At 36.8% G+C, this 20,246-nt stretch overlaps 1 protein-coding gene across 5 annotated transcripts in view; it reads right to left on the reverse strand.

The window, feature by feature from the left end:
* Window positions 1-19,236, reverse strand: part of AGTR1 (angiotensin II receptor type 1) — a 45,464-nt gene extending 26,228 nt beyond the window's left edge. The window contains exons 1-2 of one of the 5 annotated variants that reach the window (XM_033212377.1): window positions 18,878-19,236; window positions 9,051-9,133 (exon numbers count right to left, since the gene is read on the reverse strand). The gene's annotated coding sequence lies outside the window, so the exon portion shown is untranslated. Of the gene's footprint in view, window positions 1-9,050; window positions 9,134-18,667 lie in introns of all 5 variants that reach the window. The other 4 variants (XM_033212376.1, XM_033212375.1, XM_033212379.1 and 1 more) reach the window with 4 other exon arrangements.
* Between the last annotated feature and the right edge of the window lie 1,010 nt (window positions 19,237-20,246).

Raw genomic sequence — 20,246 nt, forward strand, 5'->3', positions numbered from 1 at the left:
AACTAGATCACAAGTTGGGAGAATCTCAAAGATGATTCATTCTTGGATTTGAGATTTAGTTTTATCTTTATTTTTTGAATAAGGAGACTGTGCCATTGAGATTAATTCATCTCTCTCTCTCTCTTTTTTTTTTCCTCATCTGAATGATGGTCTAACTCTGTGACTCTACCAGACAAAATACTGCATTGAAACAAGAGTCCACCAGGAACAGAAATCATTTTCAGAGCAGTTAAAAAACTAAGGTTAAGAAACTATTCAAATTCAGAGAACTCAAAGAAAAAACATAATCTTGCTTAAAATGCAATTTTCAACCCTTTGATTATTCCACTCCTTGTGACAGAGATGTTTGTTTTCTCTCAAATGCTGTATAATATCTCTTTTCAGGAGATAAATCAGTGGCAGAAGGATTTGAAGGAAGCTGTGATGAACTAGTTTTTTTTTTTTTTTTAAATTAGGAATGAAAACTTCTTGTTTAAGGTTATGTATTGCATATTCTCAAAATGTTCTAGTTCCTTACATGGCTGGTTTTATGGGATGTTAGTAATACAAAAGGTACTGGGAAATAAATTCCTATATAGTTATAAATAAATAACTGTATTTGTACTAGTTATAAATAAATAACTGTCTTTGTACTATTAACCAGCCTTGGGACCTGAAATTTAACCAGCCTTAGGACCTAAATTCTACTAGATCTTGTTCTCTTTGGATTATATTTCAATTTAAAGAGCCCCATATCTCTGTCACTCAACACAACCCCATTTCTAGGAGCCTCCTTTTTAGTTCTGTGAGACCAGGGCTTCTATGAGAGAAGTAAGGTTCCCTTGTGGGATAGGGGAGACTAGAAAAGGGAGTATGGCTGAGGAGCTCTGCCGAGGAGGACAAGGGCACTGGTGGAGTGCTCTGAAAAGGGCCTGGCTGAGGACCACCTTACCCCTTCCCTAATGTTGCTTAGACCTGCAGATCCCTGAACACAATTCAGTTTAATTTGCTAAAAAGGCATTTTGACAGGATACAGTTTGGGGGTAAGTGCCACTGTTGCATAGCGTTTAAGTATGCAGTTGTGATCTGGGTTAACAAATTTCTGGATTTCCATCAGGGTACTAGTTGTTTGAAAGTTATCCAAGTCACAAACTCGCTAACGGTCACAGAAATATGAAGATAAAATTAAATTAATTAATATAGTCACAGGTTCTCAGTAAATGAAAACTATTTTAACTACTTTTAGCACGAAGCACATGTATATATGAACACAAGGGTAAACTAACTTTCTTATGGTCCAATTTTTCTGATATTAAAATACTTTCTAATGATAGTGTTTAATTACCAATTTACTTAGATTTATAACAATTTGAAATACGCTTGCTAAAATCTTATTTGACTAAAACAGTGACAATAAGCAAGAATAATGGCATTTGTTTTTATCAGAAATTGCATTACTTTCAAAGCCCTTTAGGCCACAGAACTTCCCAGCATCGAGCTACTATTGTTTTTCTCAAATAAAGGAAGCTGCATTTTTTTTTTTTCTCATTCTACTCATGATTATTTCTTATTTCTTACTCTGGGGGATGTCTCTAATGGAGGCTGGTGAGGCAGCTACCCATCTGGGGGAGGCATGACATCACAGATGCTTGTCTTTTCCTTGGCTCCCATCTGTTGGAAATAGTAACTAAGTCCTCTGCCTAAGCTGGTAGGAGAGGAGCTGTAGAAAATCAAATTAGCAGGAGAGAAACTATTAGTCTTCATTTTCTTGTTTCCAACCTGTGAACACAGATTGTTAAATACGCCTATTTCCTAATCCTCATTAGGAAATCTTAAAGAATAGCAGGACATGAAAAAAGCATGGGGATTATGAGAAAATGCTACCACTGAAAAATAACACAAAGTGAGGATAGTTTTCTCTCATTCAGATTATTTGCACATTTTTAGAGTTAGCCTATTTGAAATTTTCCATTAAGTAATTTTATTCCTACTTATATGTGGATGGATGACATACACACAATTCCAAATACATAATTTTCTTAATAGACTTGAAGATAAAATAATTTAAATGGAAAAACTAGTACATGACATTTTGCATTCAGTGGTATCCCTAGGACTTGTTTGAATACATTGCTGTATTTATCTAAAAGGGCAAAGCTTTTATTAAAAATAATCTAGTGGCAATGTTGTACAGCTCTAACTCTCTACTAAATGAAAAGTTGTATTTTCAGGCCCAGAGACACAGGATTACAGGTCAGTGATAGGCAATGCATATTTGAAGTATACCAAAAGCACCAAATAAGGTAACTGAGTGTCCAGAAGGAACTGACATAAAATGCAGGTGTCTAATTACTAGAGTCATTGCCACAGTACCAGTCATTGATGACTAAATTATGCACTTGGTTTCTTGGGAAAATCTGCAGTTTTGGGAATATTTCACTACATTTCAGAGCATTTTAAGTCTTTAAATCATTTAGCTTTTAAAATTCCACCCATTTCTCCTGTGCTGGCATCCATTCTAAATATGTCTCTAGTTCCTGTCAGTTCGTACTCTTCAATACTTGATTTCACTTTTGTTATCCACTCTTCTCTGTGGTTTCTGAAGACCCTGGCATACTCGCTGTGCCTTGACTATGCCAGCATGTTGCTGCCTCAGGGAATTTGCATTTGCTGTACCCTCTGTCTGGAGTGATCTTCTCCCAGATGTCCACATAGCTTCCTTCTTCCTAAAGAGACTTTCCCTAAACACTCTTTTAAACCTGAAGCCTCCCTTCCACTTTATTTCCATTTTCCATGCCATCCAACATATTATAAATTTTACTTGATTGTTGTCATCTTTATGCACTGGAATGTAAGTTCTATGAGGCCAAGCATTTTTGTCTGCCTTGCTCACGACTTTGTGCTCAATGCTGAGGACAGTGTCTGGCATGTAGCTGTCCAAAAACGCGTATTGACTGAAACACAATAGAATCTGCTGCAAACTGCAGCCCTAAGTAGGAATACCCAGTGTTTAATATCCTCTTTCAAAAGTATTCCTATCATCATGACATTTCTTTGATATTCCTATTCTAGAGGCAAAGGGAAGAAACTTTAAGGTACCTCACAACTGTTCAATATCTAACTTCTAGGTCATGATAGTTGCAAACTGAAATGTCATTGGGATTTTGGCAGTTAAATAACTGTGTGAAACACCCAGTATAAGGCATTAAAGAGTGCTAGAGTCTGTGACAAATAGGAAAGTTTATATTTTGCTCTACGTAAAACCATTCAGATTTGAAAGAGAAATTTAAAACATAGCCCTGTCTGAACAAAACCTGTCTACCTGTGGTTTCAAAGCCCTTTTTGGCTGCCAGTTGTGGCCAATAGGACCACAAGGACATTTTCTAAGTCATACTGGGTTTTTTCCTACCTTCTTTCAAATATATTCTCAGGTTTGGGTATGTGACTGACTCCATATCAGGACAGGAATACTCAGTTGATCAAATCTAATTACATTTGCTTCCCAACTAAATTGTATATCACCTTCCCCTCTTGTGAGAGGAATGGTTCCTCTCGGGTCCTCGGCATCTGATGATTGCAAACCTAATTGATTTGCGACATTTCATTAATAAAGTTAACTAAAACTAATTATACATATTGAGTAAAAGTTTCCTGTGAAATGAATTTTTCTATTTAGCTTAAGGGTTCTTAATTGTTAGACTGAACTGCTGAGGAAGACTGCAGAATTACTTTCTCTTGGGAGACATATATATATATATATATATATATATATATATTCGCCCCCTCCAACCAATATGGATTGATGGATGGTGATACCATAGAAACCAAAAAAGAAAAAGAAATGATTAAATATGAAAGTTAAGATACTGAAGCATTGTCCTAAGAAAATAAAACTGCAAAATAGGTCACATAGATCTATTTAAGATGCTAAATTAGGTCTGTTATATTTGTCACATTATCTTAAGGAGTTAAAAATTCAAATTTTCAAATTTATTCACATTTATTGTTTTATTCACAGTGTAGATTTTTCCTTCAGTTAATTGGTGAATATTGTATTTCTCACTCTTTCAGAGAATATGTTTTGTCTAATTCATCCATCTATTTAAATCTAAATTCTAGCAGAAGTCCAGGGGGAGCCTCCTACTACCTCAGTTGCCTCAAACTCAGCTGATAGACTGTGGGCCAGTATTTTTCACAGGATCATTTCCAGTGCTCCCTCTTTGTTTAGTCATGTATAGATAAACATTCTGTAAGTGAAAGGAAGACTAGCATTCATTAATGGTTCAGTGTTGAATAAAATATGGCTGACCCATTACTGCTATACAATAATTCTGCATATCACGAGATGCTCTTATGATTAATGATCTGAATTTGCATTGCTTTCACTTTCCCAAAGCAGACTGGATTTCTTGCTTTGCATTGTTAAGGAAGATACTTAGCTGTTTTATCTTCCCACTCTGTTCACTGACCAGGCTGGAGGGACCAGGAGGCAGCAAACTGCCCATCTTATTTTTCCTCTTCGATCTGGGAGTATTACTGAGGAGCAAAGGTGCAAGCTCTAGATCAAAAGACAGCTCTTACCCCTGACTGATTTCATCTACAGTGGCTCTGTTTTTTTATGGTGTCTATACTGTGTGCAGAAGTATTTTGGCCTTGGCTAGAGGTGGGGAGGAAGAATGGTGCTTTGGATTGGATTTTGGACTTGCAATACCACATTATTCCTGTTGTCCCAGTTCTCTGGGTGAGTTGAACATTTGTTTAGATTCAGGAAAGGCATTAAGGCCCAGTTTCAGATAAATAATTATTTTCCACTGGGTCTGCATTGTATTATTACATTTCTGAGATATACTAGATCTTTCTGGAATTTAAAAAATGACTCATACATTTAAATCTTCTTAAAAGTCTTAAAAGGAATGACTAATTGAAGGGAAAAGACAAGAGCACTCTTGATTCCAGCTAAAAGCTTTTCCTGTCAGCAAAACAGGGCCTCTAAATTTAAAAGCTATTTCTTTGAGTTTTTTCAATTGTTAAAAATATTAATATTGGTTGGGTGCAGTGGTTCATGCCTGTAATCTTAGCACTTTGGGAGGCTGAGGCAGGAGGATCACTTGAGGCTGGGGGTTCATGAGCAACCTAGGCAATGTAGCAAGATCCCGTCTCTGCCAAAAATTAAAAAAATAATTAGCTGGGCATGGTGCATGTGCCTGTAGTCCTAGATACTTGGTAGGATGAGATAGGAGGATGGCTTGAGCCCAGGAGTTTAAGGCTGCAGTGAGATACGATCACGTCACTGCACTCCAGCCTAGAGGACAAAGTGAAACTTTGTCTTTAAAAAATCTGTCGTCTATCTATCTATCTATCTATCTCTATCTAAATCTAATTTAAATTATTATTTTCTATAGAGTTATGTGCTAAGCACATCTGGCTATATTATTTAAGCAAAGAAAGAATGTTACTGAGAATTGTGTGAATAGTAGGTTATTTGGAGTAAACATGTTTCATAAAGCAAGCTTCATTTCTGTTTATTGAAAAAAAAAAAAAACCCAGACACAAATGACTAGCATTTATCTTGCTTTTGTTTTCTGTTAGTAAGATTCTGAGATTAATATTTAAAAATTCCAAACTGGTTCCAAAGTTATTTTATTTATGCTTTCATTGAAAAATGATACTATTAAATGTGTGAAGGAAATACCAGCTGGATATTTATATCCCTTTTTCACAGCTAGTTATATAGCTATTTCAAACCCTTGATGCTTTGATGACTCAAAGACAAATTTGTTTTTAATTTTTTGCCTTGTGTAACACATGATCATTAGTCCAGGAACTAAATGTAGTTGAACTGCTAGGTATAAGTGACTGGAAAGTAATTGAGACTCACATTTTATTAATGTTATCACATTAGTGACAAATAGTGACTAAGAACTTTAAGAATATAGCAGGATCATTCTATTGATGAAAAATGAAAAACTACTGTTATCTGTGACCGTGTTAGTCTATTCTTGTGTTGCTATAAAGAAATACCTGAAACTGGGTAATTTATAAAGAAAAGAGCTTTAACTGACTCCTGGTTCTGCAGGCTTACAAGGAAGCATGGTGTTAGCTTCTGCTTCTGGTGAGGCCACAGGATGCTTACAATCATGGAGAAGGTGATAGGGAACCAGCATGTCACATGGCGAGAGCAGGAGCAAGAGAGAGGGGGGAGGCATCACAGTTTCAGAGCAAGAACTCATTCATTAACATGGGGAGGGCACCAGGCCATTCATGAGAGATCCGCCCGCAGGATCCAAACACCTCCCACCAGGCCCCACTCCAACACAGGGGATCACATTTCAACATGAGATTTGGAGGGGACAAATATCCAAACCTTATCAGTGACATACAATTTAAATAAAAATAAAGGCTTCTAATATGTACATTTTTATTAAAAAATAAAATAAGAAGTATTCTAGCTCTTATTGTGTTTGACTTTCCAACTGCTTAAAAAATCAATTAATTATGTCTATGCGATGGAGAAATGTTTATCATTATTGGAAAACTCAAGAAAATCTTACAGAATTTTACAGAAGGTAATGAGTAAGGAAGAAAGTATTGGCCTTTAAAAATGATCCTACATCTCTTTTACTTTTGCTTACTTGGAGCTGTCAGCAATGTCAGTAACCAAGCCAACAGCCATATATTTTAGTTCTTAATATAACTGTGGGTACTTCTTTTCATAATTTTAAGAAATCAAGAACTGCAACTTTAGAAAAGCACATGAAACATTTAATCCTATATATTTTAATATGCAAACAAACAGGAAAAACAAAAAGTGGTCTGTGAGAGCTGTATATTAGATAATCTAATACTGAGGAAATCGGAATTTCAAAAGTATTAAAAATTTCCCAAATAAGTTTAAAAGAGCAGAAAACTTTCTTACCAAGTGGCCGTGAAAGTCTGCTGCATTATTAATAAATGTGTTGACAGCAGTACTGTCCAGTAGTACTTCTTATGATAGAAATGTTCTAAATCTGTGCTGTCCACTAACCACACATGTCTACTGAGCACTTGAGATGGGGGTAATGCAACAGAGGGGCTGAATTTTTAGTTTTATTTAATTTTAATAAATTTATATTTAAATATAAATAGCCACATGCAGTAAATGGCTACCATATTGGATGATGCAGGTCTATAAATTTTAAGCCATTGAATATGGTTCTTTATTTATTCGTTTAAATGTACTAATCAGGTTTTTCCCATGTGTCATGAGTAGATTTCAGCATAAATTTTTTGGCCCTGTAAAACAACCTCTGAAGTGCTGTTTACACATCACTGGTTTAAATCAATAAGAGATCAGAGTTCTGTAGTTTTAAGTTGGTAAAAGTTTTAAAGGGAGACTGCAAAGTTCAGAAGGTCCTTTTGCGAACACTTTTTGTATTTCAGTATACTGCCCACGGATTGAGATAGGGCCTTGGAGATTATTTTACAGGAAAACCAGGGAAAAGTTGATAATTAATATTAGAACTGGTATAACATCAGTTCTTTGATGAACAAAAAATAGCTTCTTAGAATTAAGTATGTTTTGCTTATTCATCTGAAACTTAACGGTTTGAAAAAGTTTAAAATTTCACAGAATGTTTTCTTCCATGTTTTGTTATTCCTAAGTAAAACATCATAGTTATTTGGGAAGCTTTGCTACAGATGTGTGAATGTTAGAAACCAAAGACTTCCCAAATACAGTAGAAGGAAGGCTGATTCCAAGAATCATTTCCAGTAAGAACCCCCTGGGTAAGTGTCCTGCTTTTCGTGCTGTTGGGCTGATGGGGTATCATGGACAAAACTCCTTCAGTTCAATACTTTTAAGATGTAAAATAAAGTATACTGCCTTTGTGTCATCCTAGGATAGGTATCTTAATACACTCTTTCCAGAGTGGATTTTTTGTGGAAAATCTGTACAGTCCAGATTCCCAAGCTTCGCTAGACCTGAAAAAAACAAAATCAGAAAAAACCTCCCAGAACAAAACATCCCTAAAGATATCCATTGACAGAACTCTGTAAAGCATTACTATTTTTATCTCCAAGATTAAAGGCATTCTAAATAGTTTTCTAACACCACCACTGTGGAGTACCTTCCAGAAAATGATTCCTACTTGCCAATCTATTACAGCAAAGCAGCAGCATCACCTCTAATATTTATCTACCCACCCAGCACCTACATATCTATCCTCTACTTTGATAAAATGGGAGCACAGCATATTCAGAATAGAACAAGCTACTCTTCATTTTCCCTGGAGGGGACTAGGAGAAGCCGAGGGCTTGTTCTTTGAACTGAGTTTGTGTAAGGGGGGCGGAGGATAGTCTTATTAGTTAGGTAAATCCCAGACTCTTGTTATGAAAAATATCACACAGGTCCAGGTAACAAGAGTTAGATAGACAAAGCAGTCCTGGCTAACCCTGCTGTGCTCCACACCAGGTTGCAAGAGAGTTTAATGCCCTGCCCTGTGACTCATGCTTGTAAAGAAGCTGAGAGGGCACCTCCATCTCCAATTTCACATTGTCTTTTTTCCTATATCTCATCATTGGAGGCAGGTAGAAGTTTGTGAGAATGAAACTCTGAGACATTTGGGTTTTCTGAAGGTGAGAAGGTCAACGGTTAAGGTTTATGGTCTTAAGACTTCTGAAAGTGAGCACTGGGGTATCAAAGAACCCAAATGGCCCAGGAAGTAGCTGACAAGAGAGTACAGTCATTTCCCTCCTGGTCCTCTCAAGCCCTACACAGGAAGAACACTGCTCAAAACAATCACCTGTGGCCACGTGGAGTCCTTGCCAAAGGACTTTCTCCATGATTCATTATCAGTACACGAATGGAAATAACTTAGTAATTCTGATGTTATTTATGTTTAAAACCATATAAATACATATGCTCTTAATCTGTATATTAGAGGGGATGTGGTAAGACTGGGATTTCATTATTTTCTGCTTCCTCTACTTCTTTCACAAGATAATGGTGTGTGTGGGTTCTTGTACTCTCCCCACTGCTAACACATTAGAGAAAATTGCTGACAGGTCCACTGCTGTAGATGTCAGGCATTTACCTGGTGCCGACTTTCTGGGATGGCATCAGTGAGTTATTCAGATAAAAACCCAGCCATTTTAGATCAGTTTGTCAAATATCAACCTAAAAAGAAAAATATGATTAAAACATTTCACGGAATAGAGTCAGGTTTTTATTTTTTAATTTACAGAGTAAGCTTCAACACTGCATCTTAAGAATGTTTTTGAAGGGAATGAAACCATCTGGTTCACATCAAGAACATATTTTTCCTTATATAGAGCTAGATTGCATTAAGTTGTGGGCACAGGATCTCATCATCTTCCTGCCTGTGGTCAACATCTTCCCCAATGCCCTTGTAGATATGCATTAGGCAAAGAGAAAAAGAATGTTTTAGGGTAAAATAGTGCAGTCTCATTCCTAGCCATTTCTTTCTATAGACATGGCTACTAAATGTAAGAATATGAAAATAGATTGGGTTTTTACTTGTGAACCTACAGCTAAACTTGGTTAAATGATTCTACTACTTAGTATAAAGCTTATGCAAATTTTATTTTACCATAATTTAAAAAATATCTTTTTAAAAGATTACCTTTTCTGTTTTTCTTTTTCACAGAAGTAATGCTAACGTGTTGTATAAATGTCAAGTTATAGGAGGATGTAAAATAAAAGTAAACATATCCTTACCCTTTATTACTTTTCTCTGCATCTACTTCCCAGAGGTACTACTAATAGTTACCTATGTCTCCTTCTAGGACTTGCATACACATGCATATAAATATGTATAATCATAAAAAATGCATACACATGCATATAAATATGTATATCTATAGTTTTTTCTTTTTGTACATCATAGTGTTTTCTTCTCTGCTTTATTTATTTTACTTATTATGGCTAGCAGATTTTCTACATCAGCATATATAAATCTATCTCATTCATTTTGATGGCTGTACAATATTTCATTCATTGTGCTGATACATAGTTCATTTAACCAGTCTGCTATTAATGAGCCTTAATCTGTTTTTTTCAGTTTTCCTTTTGGCTGCTACAAAAATATCTCAATAATAATATTTATATATATATGAATTTTTGTACTTATATGAATGTATCAGTATAATAAATTCTAAACAGATTGTTGAACCAAATTGTTTGTATATGCTACGTTTTTGATAGATATTTACAAAACGTCCTCTGTTAAGGTTATACCAAGTTATAATACCAAGAATCTGGATTTTATCAAATCATTTTTTCTTTATCTGATAAGAAAAGGGCATATCTTTGTTTTGACTTGCATTTCGTTAATTATGAATAAGGTTGAACTTCTTTTCATTTTCTCACTGTTTCCATAGTAATTCTTCTACTAGTTTGCTCAGCCATGGCTCTTGCTCATGTTTCAATTAGGTCGCTTATTGCTTCTCACATTAAAGAGCTCATGTTATGTTAAGGAAACTGGAATTTTATGTGTAATGGCTGGCAAAGAGCATTCCCAGGTTTCTTGTTTAGATTATAACTTTGTTTATGGTACTTTTTACTGTATAAGCATTTATTTTTATGTAGTCAAATTCATCAATATTTTTCATTATATACAGGAAGACTTTTTAAATAAGAATTTTTATTTAAAGTTGAAGATTTATTCAAGAAGATTGTATATAGGTTAATTCTTAAACCAAGTTTAGCATACCAACTTGAGCATTTAGGCGTACTAACTTTAGCATTGTTATATAGAATAATGTTAGCATTGGAAGGATCTATTAACAAAAGAAATTTCCCATAAAATGATTTCTTCTATAAAATATCATGACAGTGTGAATTCTGTGCACTCTTTGTGAGACACTAGTGTACTGTAGAAAAAAAAATTACAGAAAGGGTCAGATTTATAGTACCAGTCTCCAGAGAGTTAATAATAGTTGTCTAGTACTTAAAATCTAGAGTGAATTATAAAGTAATAGAAATTCCAAGACAAATAGAAAGCAAAAAATATAAAATCAATAGAGATCCATTATAGAAAACTTTGTAGGTACATACAAAAGAAAGAAAAAAAAACCTCAAAAGCTCTTAAGATTTGTTGTATATTCTTCCTAATTTTTCTTAGTGACTCCACAGATATGCATGCATTTAAAAAATATGTAAGTGATTTTACTAACAAATCAATCCTAACAAAATTAAATGAATTTCATTAAGATGCCAATAACCCAAGACCTTAATGGCACCTTGACAAGCATCTACCAGGTATACACATACATGGGATCACACTTATGATTCATGTGTTATACACTGATGTTTTCACTTACTATTATCTTTCCTTGCCACTAAATATTTTAAAATATATAAATTATATATTAATTTTATATTCATATAAAATATATAACAAATGTAATGTTCTATCATATGGCTTAAGTTGATGGAAATTAAAAGGAGTGGGAATAATTGTGTGTTCTCTCAAAAATCCATTCTGATAACTCAGTAGATAATAGGCCAGGACATACTCAAGAAATCATTACCCAAGAATCACATCAAATTCTTTTTCATTCATGATAAAGTGGCAGCAATTAACTGTGTAACTGAGGGCTGGGAGACATCATGATACAATGTGTTTTATATGAAGTGACATCATTTGAATGGGAAAGAGAGTTAGATTATTAAAGCTGGGTTAATGGAAAATTCTCATTCTAAGGGCAGGAGCATTAGAATTGACGGCAAGAAGAATTTGAGTCAAAAAGTAAAGTATATGTGCTGATAAAATTATAAGTGTGAAGGGAAGATGTATGTGCTGATAAAGTTGTTAAGTATATGAACTTTATTAGAAAAAATGCTATGCTATGAGTTTTTTTTTCCAACTGTTAAAAAGGAAACCTTGTGCAGATTGCATTCAGCCACAGTCACAAATATTGGGCTCAGTGAAACCAGGGGACTCTTAAGGGCTATAGAGGGTGATCACTGGTACTTTATTTTTTATTAGTACTAAGAAACTCTGCCTGCTATGTGTAAGATATCTTTTGGGTATTTCTCCTTCTCTCCAACTTCCACTACTTGTCATGATGGCAGCCCTGGATTGATTTTGCCCTAACCCATAACTTACAGATTAGATCTTGTAATGTCAGTGCTACCTGAATATCCACAGTTCTAGATTTAAGCAGCTGGTGAAATTTTATCTTCTACAAATTTTCTCAATACCATTGAAAAAGTGGCTGCTCAGTCCTGTTGGCACAGGTTTCCCCTCAAACATGATCCCAGGGAACTCATACACACCTGTCTTGACCAACATCAATAAGCCCCTGTCAAAACAGGAGATATTTGGACAGATCCAACTGATGGCTGCCAGAGAATCTACCTGCACTGGTGAAGTAGTTCAGGGACTGAATCATGTGGGGAGTCACTGGTTTAAAATACATCATCACTTGCTTGAGCATTGACTGGTTAGTAACTATATTCTACCACATTTTTGTAAACCATGCTTGTAATAAGTAAGCATTTATATTAAAAGCTGAAAAAGTAATATGTAATTTGAGTTGGAATGCTGAACAGTCTATGTATATGTAGAAAACAAAAAATAACTACTTGTTCAATCCAAGAGAGAATTTACTTTATAGCATGAGAGTACCAAAAGGTAAACAGAAAATTTTGGATTTTTTATGAGAAAAAATAGAGATATCAAAAGTTATTATTATTGCTATCACTATTATTCAAGACAGGGTCTTTCTTTGTTGCCCTGGCTGGAGTGCAATGGTGTGATCACGGCTCACTGCCGCCTTCACCTCCCAGGCTCAAGCGATCCTCCCAACTCAGCCTCCTGAGTAGTTGAGACTACAGGTCCCAATTACCACATGGTGTGTGCCACCATGCTCAGGTAATTTTTTTTACTTTTTGTAGAGATGGGGGGTCTCAGTTTGTTGCCTCAGCGGGTCTCAAACTCCTGGCCTCAAGTGATCCTCCCTCCTTGGCTTCCCAAAGTGCTGGGATTACAAGTGTGAGCCACCACACCTGGGCTCAAAAGTTAATTTTTAAAAGTATGTCATCTACTATTTTTTAAAAAAGCTTTATTGAAGTATAATTGATATATAAAAAGTATGCATATAAAAATATATTTTAGTGGATTTGGACAGGCTGTCATAATTTTCGTATTTTTTCAAACAGTTAAAGAAGGAATTTCTAGAATTTCCCATTATTGCACTTAAAGGTAAGATGACAGGAAAACATTAGACCAAAATGGAATAGATCTTGTTTGCTTTTTTAAAAAAAAAATCTATGAGGGAAACAGATTTTGATCTCAAATTAAAACTAAATAAATTTTCAAATAATTAGTTGGCCTTAAAAAGTAGATAGCCCAGTATAGAGCAGATACTGTAGGTAACAGCTAAGAGAACAGGCGATGGAATTAGAATTCTTACATTTACCTCTCGACTATATCAGTTACCGCTTTTGGGTAAGCTACTTATCTCATTATAACTCAGTATCCCAATCTATAAAATGAGGATAAAACAGTAACTATCTCACAGGGTTGTTGTGAGGATTAAATAAAAAAACATTTAAAGACTGAATATTGAGTTTGGAACATTTATTAAAAATGTTAGTTAAAAGTCAAGAAAACACCTCTTCATAATGATTCTAAACAAGCCACAGGCACTGTGTACTGTGTTTCTTTTCCCTTAATGTGCATCTGAATCACCTGTGGATCTTGCTAAAATGCAGATTCTTATGCAATCAATGGGTCTGGACAATGTCTGAGATTCTGCAGTTCCAACAAACTCTCAGGTGATGCCCATGAGGCTAATATGGAAACGGATACGTGAGATGTTTTCCTCCTAATTTGTAATACAATGTGTCTCAACAGGGGGAATGAGGACGGGGAGAAAAGAAGGTGTGGATAAAATGTACAGATTTCATATGCCCCTTGGGTGATTCCAATATTCTTGTCGTCTTAAGAACCACAGGTTTGATATTTCAACCTTTTATTCTTTTTAAAATTTTTCTTTCCTTACTCTTTTCTCCACTTTACCCTTACCACTGCTGCTGTAGACTGAAATACTGTATTCACGCTTAGCTCTTCAATTAACCAGACAAAAGCATCAGATTCGTCATTGTGTGTAATAGGATAGTATACCTAAATTAGATTAATTATTTATTTCTTAACTTTTTTTTTTTTTTAAATATAAGGGTCTGAAAATGTATTTAACATCTATAGTTTTAGCCAAAAACAAACAGGCAAGCAAGTGACTTCGTGGAACACTTAGTAAAAGGAAACAAGGATGCGTTAGGTGCTGTCTATACTATCAGAGGAGTTATAATCTCACGAGGAGGGGAAAGCAGCAGTGGTTATTACAGAAGTGGCCAGAACCAAACAGTGTGACCACTTTAGACATTCTGTCTGGTCTGAAAGGCAGGACAGAAGGAGGGGCCATTTTTAAATGGCTTCCTACCCTACTAGCATTAGACTATTAGAGACGCATGCCAAAATATGTGCTTAGTTTGACTACTATATCTCTACGGCAAAGACCATTTTTACACTTTGGCGTGTGTCCTCAGGGCCTAATATTACTCAGATCCACAGTATTTCCTCTGTAAGTATCTGCAACTGTTGTTGATATATTTTGTAGACATAATTCTTCATTTTCCAAAGTAGATAAGAGAAGCTTTGACTAATGTAGAATGAGAAAATAACTAAATAAACTTAGCAAATTGGCAACAACAAATTCTCTTTAAAAGTACACAGTCAGGCCGGGTGCCATGGCTCATGTCTGTAATGCAGCACTTTGGGAAGCCGAGGCAGGGAGATCAGTTGAGGTCAGACGTTTGAGACCAGCCTGGCCAACATGGCGAAACCTCTTCTTTACTAAAAATACAAAAAGTAGCTGGGCGTGGTGGCATGCACCTGTAATCTCAGCTACTAGGGAGGCTGGGGCGGGAAAATCACTTGAATCTGGGAGGCAGAGGTTGCAGTGAGCTGACATCATGCCATTGCACTCCAGCCTAGGCAACAGAGCAAGACTCTGTCTTAAAAAAACAAAAAACAAACAAACAAAAAGTACACAATCATATGTGTATTTCTCAATATTCTTATTTCATAGTTAACCATACAGAGTACTTAAATCCATTCATCTAAATAAAATTTCTACACTATTTGGTGAAGATGAAGGCATCTATGTGTGTATAAGTGGACGAGAAATCACATAAAAGTTGACTTAAACTGAAGGATTATTAATTCTATGATTTTAAGTTTTAAGAACATCTAGAATTGGGACTTGATATAGGAAGGCACATTGTAATAATAGGAAACAAGGCACACTCATTTTTTTACCCATTTTCCAAACTTTTAAATGTTAAACGTGAGATTAACAACACAATAAAAATATTCTTGGTAATAGGAAGGAGACTGATAATAACTGACAGACTGTAGACGTTTGTTTCTACTTAAGACAGTTAGAGAATGCACCTATTGAGGAGACAAATATAAACAAAACAAAAACAATTCAAACCCTTCTAAATTAACTATAAGAATAATGTAAAGTAATGTAATCATACAGCATTTATACTACATAATGAATTTTTTTGTTACTTAAAAATTTTGGAAGACAATTTTGATTTTCATATGCAAATTTTTTCGAAGCATCTGCTATGATAAGAAAGAAGAAAAATCAGATAGTAAATATTTTAATGTTAATACAACCACAGCTAGCAGCAATAGTCACTAGTCCTTTTATGACTGTTCTAAAGATATACTCTTTTCTATTTCCAGTTGTCTAATTTGTCACTAATGTAATAACTAGGGAAATATCTGGCAATTTATAGTTCTTTAAATTATAAGACTTTTTTTTTCTGTGATTGAAACATTGTATTTTAGAGCTTTAATAGGATTATGGTAGTCACTTGCCAATTCAGTGGAATACTACCTTAAATCATATAGATATTCCTTGATTTAAGATGGCTTTATATATTAAGCTATTAAAAAGTTGATTTTTAGAAGCTAAAGTTCATATTATGAATAAAACAAAATGCAAAGTGATAGATAAATTTAGGATACAAATCGATCAAATTTACTGTTGCTTATCAGAGACTGAGTATTCTGCTTTAACAAGCACCTACGTGAAAAGAAACACAAACCACATAATCCAATGATGTTAGGTAATTTTGAAAAAGAAATATTAAGACTATTTTGAAGAAAAATAATAGCATTTTCCGATCATTACGAGTTGGAAAGCTGATTTGTCAGTTTGCTAGATAACATGGGAGAAAAGTGTTCCTAAGCTAGGCTTGGACACTTGGTCACATTTTGTTGCTCTGGCTCCATATTTGTTTATTGCCACAGCATATCTCCAAAACAGCATTTTAATCTTTACAACACTTGGGCTTACTGCAAACTTCTAAACACCATTCATAATTTGGTAGCCTATTTGGGAGACTCTTTGGCATTCTCCAGTTACGACCGAGCAGAGAAAGGGCTAGGTAAACTAATAGGCATGGGGCTAGAGGGCAGGAGCTTGCATTAAGCAGCCAAAACACATAAATGTAAGGGGTCACTATTTTTGTCCCTGTAACAAATTCAAAGGCAAAATACAGCAACTCTCAGTTATCTGCTTGAAAGGACACTGTGGCAGCACAGATAAAATGACAGCAGACATGCATCATGCATTTAAACTATGAGTTTTAAATTCCTTCTCGGCTAAGTATTTTACCTGGCCTTTGGGTAAGTAGCAGATTAAACTTTTCTTCCTTAATTTTCCCTCTAGCATAGGGGAAAATGAGTCATTAGTATTAATTAGTCAAATCAAAATAACAACAGCAGTCGTAAGTAGCAGCAGGAACAAAAAACCAAAACAAAATTATATACACAAATACACAACTCTGATCCCAAACTAGAAAGAAGGAAAAGAAAAGTGAGAAACCTGAGCAACCCACAAATCTGCCCTTTTTTGAACCGACCCAGGGTAAGAGAGAGAAAGATTTAAGCTTAGAACGCTGTGGGACGGCAGCATTGCCGCAGCACCAGTGACTGAAAGACATTTTGCAAATCGCAAGGAAGACAAGTCTTCCATTGGCATCAGTGGAACTGGTGGAAGAAAACCAATTTTCTTTTGAGTTGGATGATGGAACAGTTGATTCAGTTTAAGGTCAAAGAAGAGCAGAACCAGAAATCAAGGCCTCAGGATGGGAACAAAGAACAATGAAGTCAGGGAAAAAAAGGTGGCGGGGATAGAGAGTGGATAACAGACTTGAAACTAAGAATCACAGAACTTAAGCGAATGTTGAGACCTAGCAATTATGATGGGCAGTTTCTATTAACCTAGCCTTAAGCTTAGACTTTTATTTTAAAGCAATAACCAAAAAACAAAAGAAATGAAGGAATTATATCACTGTAGGGGACCTTATGGGCAGAGACTTGAGGTTCAGAGTTGTGAAATAATGCTCCTACTATCACACAGCAAGTTAAGTGGGAGTCTCCATTTCCCTTCTTCCCATGCTTTCCTGCTCCTACACTGTCAGGAAGGGTGGTGGAGAGGAAGGAGAAGGTACCAGGGCACCCAGGAATACATCACAGCCTGAGGAGAGGTCATGCAGGTGGGGCCTTTATAGCTGGGGAAACACCAGAGAAGACAAGGGAAGTATGGCAGTTCCTTTCTTAGAGAAGACTTATAAGAGGGCTAAAGCATATGCTATGTGAAATAAACACCTGGAGATCCAAGAACCTCAGGTGGTAACTAACAAGAGAATCATGTTGGGATGCAGCAGCTTCAAGGGGAAGCACAAGTTGCTCAACCAAGTAATAAATTAGATCGATAGGGTGCCAAATTGCTTGCCTCTTACTATTACTTTATCTTCTCAGAATGACACAGGAAATAAATGTAGCCAAGTCCCAAATTTGATCCCAGGGGAAAGTGAGTACCCAAACTTTCATTAGGAGAGGATTCCTGAGTGGGGGAAGTAGGTTTTTAATACTTAACGAGGCTGTTAGTAAACAAAGAGAAGAGGCCCAGGTGAGCTCAATAGCCAGGTCACAAATGGTTGCCCCAAAAAACGGTGCAGAAGGAGACACTTTGGCGAAGAATTTCTGAGGTCTTCAGGAGACTATAACAGGCTGGCCCTGTGGAGATGTTTACCTGGACATTTAACAAAATCGGAGGATGGAGTTGGGTGCCGGGCAGTGGCCCGCCAGAGCCTCTGTTTAGTCCTGTGAAACAGAAGACCTTTTGCTAAAATCCTGTCTCAGTTACACATATGCATTGGCTAAGGCTGTAGGGATTGGGGTGTGGAGACATCTTGCTTCTCCTTCCTCAGTTTGATCATTCAAAGAGCATCTGGGAACCCTGAGGGTGGGAGAGTTTGGCCCAGGTTGGAGGATGTCCGGTGTCTAGGACCCACCGCTATGGTTTGCAGGGAGAGAGCTAAGGGGAGGTGAGCAGCGCAGGGACATCGTCTGGGAAGCAGAGGGCGGAGATGGGGACACTCTTAACTTCACCTCAAAAGTAGCACAACTTTTAAACTAACGCCTTGCAGAGTCTTATGGGTTTCCGACTCAGATGATGGCTAAAAGACAAGAGTTAACTAAAAGCCTCAGGAAGAAAGTTTATTGAGTTGCATCTTATTTCTGTAAATTTCTTGCTTACACTAGGAAAAGTTTGGTCAAAATGGATTGAGAATTTCAGGGCACGTGGCAAACAAACCTACCTTGTTCCCTCCCGTTCCAGAAGCCCCTCACCTGATCTGGTGAAGTGTGGCCAGCTCCAGGGGCAGGCGTTGACCAGAACTACGGTCGCTCTTTCCTTGGTCCCAGAGAGCTTCCCAGTATAGAGCCAGCAGTTAGGACACCGTGACATGAAACTTAGCACCCCACCCCTGAAGTCTCCCAAGCGTGCCTGGCGGTCCGCGCGGACTCACCCGCGCCCCGGGCGCTGCGTCACGTCCCGCCGAGGGCCGGCTGCGCTGGTGCGGTCTCCTGCCCGCCGCCTCGGCGTCCCAGCTGTGCGCCCTCACTCGCTGGGTCCGCTCCAGCAGCTCCCCATCGATCACTGCCGCCGCCCGGCAGAGCTGCTAGCGGCGCGCCGGTCCAGACGTCCTGTCACTCGCTGCTGCCTGGGGTCCTAGCTGTCAGGAGCTGGAATCATCGGCGAGGAGGCAGCTCCGAATTTATAGTGAGGGGCGTTGCTGCTTCTTGGGTTCCGGGGACGAGGCTCTGTTTTGCATTCCCTCCTCCTTCGCCCCGCCCCGGGAGACCCTCCCGGCCCAACCTCCTCCCTCTCAGGATACTGACGGCAGCAAGGATGATGCCACAGTCGTCCCCTGTCAACTATCAGATCAGCGTTCACCTGGCCCCGAACCCCGCCTAGCGACGGGTCATGAGGGACAGCGAGCTGCGGGTACAGGAGTATCATTTCCTGCGGAGATTAATGTTCTTCAACTTTTTTTTTTTTTTCTGAACTTGGAAAACTTTTAAGGACGAATTAGAGAACTTCTTTCTCTTTCCTATGAGTAACTCGAACTTTGGTAATACTGTTGTGGATCATAGATTACACGGATTAATTCCAGGGTTATGAAATTAAAGGGTGGACACTCATTTCTTCCTATTGGACATGCTACCCAAGTTGCATTTAAAAAAATGTATTGAAAAAACCCAATAAATATTTAAAGAAGAAGTAATATCAATTCTTCACAAACTCTTCCAAAAAATAGAAGAGTAAGGATGATTTCCCAACTCATGCTATGAGGCCAGTATCACCCTGATAACGAAACCAGATAAAGACATCACGAGAAGACTACAGATCAATATTTCTTATGAGCATAGATAAAAATTCTCGACAAAATGCTGGCAAATTGAATCCAATAACATATGCAAGGGACTATACACCATGGTCAAGTGAGGTTGATGCCAGAAAGTAAGATTAGATTAGTTTACCAAAAATCAATTAATGTTTGATAGGTGAGTAGGGTGACTATAGTTTACAGTAATCTATTGTATATGTCAGAGTAGCTAGGAGAAAATAATTTGAATGTTTCTAGCATAAAGAAAAGACAAATATTTAAGGCGATGGCTATCCCAATTGCACTGATTTGATCTTTACAAATTTTATGAATGCATTAAATTATTGCATGTACCTAAAAAATGTACATCTATTGTGTATCAATAAAAATGAAATTAAAGAAGTAAAACACAAGAATAAAGGACAAAACCTACATGATTGTCTAAAATTTTTTTCAAAAACTATTGGATAAAATTCAACACTTTTTCATGCTAACACTCAACAAACTA

Source organism: Trachypithecus francoisi, unplaced genomic scaffold, assembly GCF_009764315.1.
Source record: "Trachypithecus francoisi isolate TF-2019V2 unplaced genomic scaffold, Tfra_2.0 Lachesis_group0, whole genome shotgun sequence".
Taxonomy (NCBI): Eukaryota; Metazoa; Chordata; class Mammalia; order Primates; family Cercopithecidae; genus Trachypithecus; species Trachypithecus francoisi.